The sequence below is a fragment of the Hibiscus syriacus genome, unplaced genomic scaffold (genome assembly GCF_006381635.1).
Source record: "Hibiscus syriacus cultivar Baekdansim isolate YM2019G1 unplaced genomic scaffold, ASM638163v2 tig00111976_pilon, whole genome shotgun sequence".
Lineage (NCBI taxonomy): Eukaryota > Viridiplantae > Streptophyta > Magnoliopsida > Malvales > Malvaceae > Hibiscus > Hibiscus syriacus.
The window spans coordinates 167717-175042 of NW_024063226.1; the positions used below are offsets into that span (position 1 = coordinate 167717).

Genomic DNA, 7326 nt, shown 5'->3' on the forward strand with positions numbered 1-7326 from the left:
ACAACTCAACTTTCAAATTGCTCATGTTTTAATCACTCTAATTTCTTTTATTAATAATATTTTGTGACAATATTTTTTTATTATTTTATTAATATATAGTTATAATAAAAAATTAAGTTTGAAAGTTAGGGTGATTAAATTATGATTATTTTGAAAGTTAAGTAATTAAATTAAAAAGTTAAACTTCAATGAACAAAATATGAGTGAGGAGATAATTGAGTGATGAATGATATAATTTACCTATAAAAAAGTGTCAAGTTGTAATAATTTTACAAAGTTTTGATGGTGAGATATTAAAATGAAACAAAAACTAAACGTTAAGTATGATTTTTAAAAATTGAAAGTTTAGATACTAAAAAAAACTAAAATTGTTTATTTAGATACTAAATGCTTAATTTACCAAAAAATCTAACATTTTAATTATATATATTTTAAGGATAAACTATACTTTAGTACTAAACTATCAATTTTGGTATGTTTTAGTACCTAAACTTTCAAAAATTTAAAAGCATACCTAACATTTAATTTTTGTTTCATTTTAGAACTAATCCGTTAAAAACTTAACACGATTAGTACATAAACTATCAATTTTGATCCGTTTTAGTACATACACTTGCAATAATTTTTTAAAATTTAACGTTAAATTTTGAATAATGATATTAAAATAAAACAAAAATTAAACTTTAACTATGATTTTAAAAAGTTAAAAGTTTAAGTATTAAAATGAACTAAAACCGATAATTTAAATATTAAACACATAGTTTATCATATTTTTAAAGGCATTCTAGAAAGTTTTCCTGTGAAGAAAAAAATGACCCATAAATAAAACATATCATTTTCAGAATCATATCAAACCAACCCACCAAAGATGTTGATTCAGCTACCTACTTTATTGTTTATCGACATTTTCCCATTTTTTATCTTGAAGATAATCACTAAATTCTCGAAATCCAGAAAATCAACTCCACCTTCATTTTTCCCAAAATCATATCCAATAATCGGTTCTTTGTCGGCCATCAAATCCCATGGAGAAATCGGTTGCCATGGATTAGGCAAATCCTCCAGAGTTGTGCCTCTGGAACTTTCACCTTCAACCTTTTATTTGGTCACCGTCACATCTTCACGGCGAACCCCGCTAATGTCCAGCACATGCTCAAGAGTCACTTCTCCAACTACCAGAAAGGCCCTTTCTCTTACAGCGTTCTCTTCGATTTTCTCGGCAACGGAATCTTCAACGTCGACTGTGAGTCCTGGAAGTTTCAGAGACAAATTTCAAGCCACAAGTTCAACACCAAGTCTCTTCGTAAATTTATTCAAACCGTTGTTGATACATAGCTCAATGTCTGTCTGATACCGATGTTTTCTGATGCTACTGTTGATAAGACCGTAATTGACTTGCAAGAGCTTCTTCAGAGATTAGCTTTTGACAACGTTCGTAAAATCGCTTTCGGGTTTGACCCAGCATGTCTTTCGCCATCGTTACCGTCGGCGGTAATAGCGGAGTTTGCCGAAGCGTTTGAAGATGCTAGTAATATAAGTAGCAGAAGGTTCCGTGCCCTTTCTAGTTTATCTTAGAAAATCAAACGGTTTTTCGATGTGGGATCGGAGAAAAAACTGAGGATTGCGGTCGCTCGAGTCCCCTGACCAGAGTTTAAATAGCGGGATTAAAATGTAATAGCGTCCGCTATTTCATGATAGGGTCACAGTTTGAAATTGAAATCCGAAAAAATAACGGTGGGCAATCGATTCACGCCAAAATCAATTGATCGAGTTCGTAATTTAACGGGTAATGGTGAATAACGCTGATAACGGGACGTTATCATTATCTACTGTTAATGTGAGAAAAAAATTGAATCAAATGTTCTTTTTTGTTTAAAAAGATGAAAGGTTGGGAGAGCGGGAGTTGAGAGACTGGAGAGAGTTTTACAGAGAATTTTACCGTGAAATTAGAGAGAACTTTACGGTGAGACTAAAGAGAATTTTACTGTGGAAGGGGGAGCTGAGAACGGAGAGAGTTTGTTATAGGAGAGGGTAGAGGTATTAATCAGGGGGGAGTGGGTTTGGGTGGAGGGAAGGGAAGTTGAGAGATTGGAGAGATGATTTTTTTTTAAAATAATTTTTAAAATATAATTTTAAAGGATATATTAATTTGATATCCTCACACCTTTTAAAATTTATAATTTAATCATTAGTTTCAAAATCTAAACTTTTATTTTTATTTAATTTAGTCATAATTTCAATAATATAAATTTTTATTTTACATTTTTATTTTAATTATATTTAATTTAGTTATTTTGTGTTTTTAAAATTTATTCAAATCTCTTATCTCATAGTTATAGCAAAATTTATTTTTTATTCATTTTAGTTTCTTAGAGTTTTTCATATGTTGATAGTATTATTTCTTTTAAAATAATAATGTATTCAAAATATCATCGTTAATTAATTATCTTATCCTATCGTCATATTTTTAAAGTCTTCTATTTGATTAAACTATATTATATATATGTCATTTTCACTTAGAAAACATTGTAAAAATCATTGAAAATGATTTATTATAATTATAATTTTTTATAATATTTTTAAGATAAGTTATACAAAATTTAAAAAAATTTACGACCACGACACTTGCGATGACCATGATGGCAACTGTTATGTCTGTAATCACGATAAACGTGATGTAACCGAAAACGTGACTGCAAACACTATTTAAATCTCATACCATGACTTTGCAATGAAGCTTGTAAGGGAAAAGAAACATGAATTGGCCGATAAATCGTCTTTAGAATCTGTTGATCTTTTATCAAGGTATTTGAGTTCGAGCCACACTTATAAAAATTTCGGTACGGATATTGTTATCAGCTTCATACTCGCCGGCCGCGACTCGACGTCGGCGGCTCTGACATGGTTTTTCTGGTTATTATCCAAGCATAGTATTAAATTGTGGTCGCAACGCACTGTAACGGCCGCATCATAACGGTTTTGAAGGTCACCGCGACGCAATATTAACGTAACGCAACTGCCCGCGACAACCGCAACACATTAAAAATTCACGCCTGCGACAGCTGCAACACGTTACGTAATGTCCGCAGTATTCGCAATCACGACACCGCAACCGCTACAGATGCCGCAACCGCTATTTTATACTATGTATCCAAGGACCTTGAAGTTGAAAAGGAGGTTCTCAAAGAAATCCAAGGGAAATATGATATGCGGGTGTTTGAGGAAGTTAAGGACATGGTTTACACACATGCTTGTCTGTGAGAGACCACGAGCCTGAATCCTCTGGTTCCGGTGGACGGAAAGAGGGCGGTGGACGACGATGTTTTGCCTGACCAGACGGTGGTGAAGAAAGGGGCAGCGGTGACGTATCATCCTTACGTGATGGAGAGAATGGAGATGATATGGGGATCTGATTGGGCGGAGTTCAAACAGGAGCGATGGTTGCCGCGAGACGACCAAGGAAAATGGAGCTTTGTTGGGAGAGATCCTTGTACTTATCCGGTTTTCTAGCGGGACTCGGGATTTGTCTGGGGAAGGAAATGGCGTCTCTGTAGATGAAAAGGGTGATGGCTGGCGTTCTAAGGCAGTTCAAGATGGTGCCGGCGGTGGAGGATGGGTTTCAGCCTTCGTTTATTGTTTTTCTGACGTCGAAAATGAAAGGTGGATTCCCTGTCAGGATTAAGGACAGGGTAGATCTCGATTAGCTAATAATGCGTCGGCATTCACGTGCCAGTGAATTTATTTAATTTTAGGTTTAATTACCTGAAAAATCATTTACGTTTATGTTTTGTTTATATTTTGTTATTAATTTTAAAAAACATAAGATATGAACACTTTCATTTTTATTTAATTAAAATATCATCACTTTAGTTAACGGCCGTTAATAATGGTTAAATATTTTGATATAATTACACATTTGATCCATGTTATTTATATATTCTTTCAATTTAGTCATATTTTTAATAAATTAAAATAAATTTAATCCTCCAACCGAATGATGTCACATGCCAATGCACGTAGGGGTGAGCGTTCGATCGAGACGAGTAAAACAAATGTGAGTTATTTGAGTTGACAATTCCTATTTTACAACTCGAAGTTGACTTGAAATTTTTTAAAGTCGAGTCGAGTCAAATTTTCGAGTTTCTGTTTAAATTTAATTATAAATATTTATAATATTATGATATTATTTGATTCTAATTTAAATGATCTTTTATAACCATATACAATACATATGTATTTCTTCATATTTTTCCATATGTGATATACATTTATGATATAGAGTTGAGGGACTCAACTCAAACTTGAAAATCAATATACTAATTACTAAAAATTTTGAGTTATTCGAGTTGTATTTTAAAACTCGGTTTGAACTTGAATTTTTTTGAGTCGAGTCGAGTTTATGAAATTACAACTCGAAGTTAATTAGACTCAAGTTTTCAAGAGTTGAGTCAAAAAAATTGGTTCTTCGAGTCGAGTCGATTTGCTCACCCCTAATACCACGTGCCACCATTTGATTGGAGGATTAACTTTATTTTTAATTTAATATATCTATTTTCACCAATCAAAGAGTGACATGTGTCACCCTTTGGTTGAAAGAAAACAAAGGAAAGCAAATTGGAAGAACATTTTATTTAAAATTATTTTATTTTTATTTTCATTTAAAAATATATAAAATTTATGTTAAAATTTATTTAAAAGTATGATTAAATTAAGAGAATATATAAATAACATGGACCAAATGTTGATTATATGAACTATTATCATGTTAATTGTTAACCCATGATGACTGAGTCTTTATTAAATAAAAACGAAAGTGACTATATCTTATGTTTTTTCAAAATCAGGAACTAAAATAAATAAAATATAAACATAAGGGATTTTCCATGTATTTAACCCTTATTTTTATCATTTTGTTTATATGTTTGTTTTGTTCAACTGCCATTTATAAATTAAACAAAGGCATGACTGTAACAATCAGATACTTAAATAATTACAATTATGAATCATAATCGTATGGAAAAATTTTACAGTGTATGTTGTATATTGTAATACACTATTAAAAAATACACCACTAGTTAAATTATCTTTATTAAATAAATATTAAAAGAGTAAATTACACGTTTTTGTATCTAAATTATCATTTTTGTTTCGTTTTAGTATCTAAATTTTAATTTTTTTTAAACCATTAGCTAGAATACTTATGTGACATGTCGTAACGACATATCAAAACACACCACTAGCTAAATTGTCATTATTAAGTAAATATTAAAAGAATAAATTACACGTTTTGTACCTAAATTATCATTTTTGTTTCGTTTTAGTATGTAAATTTAAATTTTAAAATTATTAGCGATAATACTTATGTAGCATGACATGTCAATTTTTTTAAAAAATTTTAATTACCACATCAAAAAAAAATTTATTCGTCGATATTTTTAATTAATTTTATTCAATCAATTAGGTGGTGACACATGTCACTACCTATGTCTCATAAAAAGATAAAAATTATTCTTGCTCCTAATATGAATTGAACTTGGGATTCTTATAAGAGAAACAAATAAATCAACCATTGAACTAAGATAATCATTTAGTTAAATTTCCTCGCATTTTGTATTCAACTTATATAACAGTATTACCACAAAATCAATATTTTTTATGATTATAAGATTCAAATATGAGACACTTTAAATTAATTACTGAAAACTTAGTCACTCAACTCTAAAGTGAATCTTTTTTATTATATTGAAACAAATACTTATTCATTATTAAATTAAAAGACTAATTTCTACTTTATTTAAAAATAAAAAATAAATAAATAATTTATATATTTTTATAAAAATTATATGAAATAACTATAAAGAGTATATTTATAATATTATAAAAAATTTATTTAATTTTTTCAAAATAAAATTAATTAATTTTTTTAAATAATATTATTTTTTAAATTATCTATTTAATTTTATATAATTTTAAATTTAGGATAAACTATACGTTTAGTATCCAACTATCAGTTCCATATAATATTATCTAAAATTAAATAGATAATTTAAAAATAATATTATTTAAAATAAATAAATAATATTTTCAAATAAATAATATGATTTTAAAAAGTAAATAAATATTTTAAAATAATTTCATAATATGATAAAAAGTAGAATACTTTTATATAAAATTTATAAATATATATAAATAATTATTTAATTATTTTTTTATTTTCATTTAAAAAATTATTATTTAATATAATAATGATATAAATAAGTATAAAGTTTGATATTATAAAAATAGATTTGTATTATAGTTGAATGACTAAGCTTTCGATCATTAATTTAAAGTATCACATATTTGAATTTTATAATCATAAAAATATTGATTTTTTGATGATACTATTATATAAGTTAAATACAAAATGCAGCAAAATTAACTTAAATTACTAGTTTAACTTGATGGTTGAGTGTTATGCATTTCATGTAAGAGGCTTAGGTTTAATTCATGCTAAGAGCAATAATACAATATTTTATTTTATCCCATAGTTGGTAACACGTGTCACCATTTAACTGGTTGAATAAAAGTAACTAAAAAATATCGAAGAAACAGAAAATCGATGGAAATTAAAAAAAATAAAAAAATTGACATGTCATGCAACATTAGCATTGTCGTTAATTTTTGAAAAATAAAATAAAATTTAGTTACTAAAATAAAATAAAAATGATAGTGTAGATACTAAACGTATAATTTATCCTTTTAATATTTACTTAATAAGGACAATTAATTAGTGGTGTGTTTCGGTACATCATTTCAATGGTGTGTTACGGTATGCGACGTGCACCGTAAACTCATCCGCTAATACACAAGTTATTGGTTAAGCCATATGGAGGTTATTTAATCCAAAAATAAAAAAGCTATAAGAAGGTTATTACATCTTTAAAGTTTATTCGAGTATTAAATATTTTTTTTAATTTTCATGTTATCTTGAATATTTTATGTATATTTTGTTAAAATAATTCATGCATACATAGATGAGTCTACAACACACATCGCATATTGCAACATACTACTAAAATGACATACCAAAACACATCACTAACTAAAATGTCCTTATTAAGTAAATATTAAAGGATAAATTATATTTTTAGTACTTACACTATCATTTTTATTTCGTTTTAGTACCTAAACTTTATTTTTTTCTAAAACCATCAACGACAATACTGATGTGTCATGATATGTCAATTTTTTTTATTTCCACACCATTTTTCTCTTTCTCCTTCAATATTTTTAATTAATTTTATTAAACTAATTAAATGGTGACACATGTCACCAATTATGATG

At 28.1% G+C, this 7326-nt stretch overlaps 1 pseudogene; it reads left to right on the forward strand.

The window, feature by feature from the left end:
- Positions 1–868: 868 nt before the first annotated feature.
- Positions 869–3704, forward strand: LOC120173589 (annotated as a pseudogene).
- The last annotated feature ends 3622 nt before the right edge of the window (positions 3705–7326 follow it).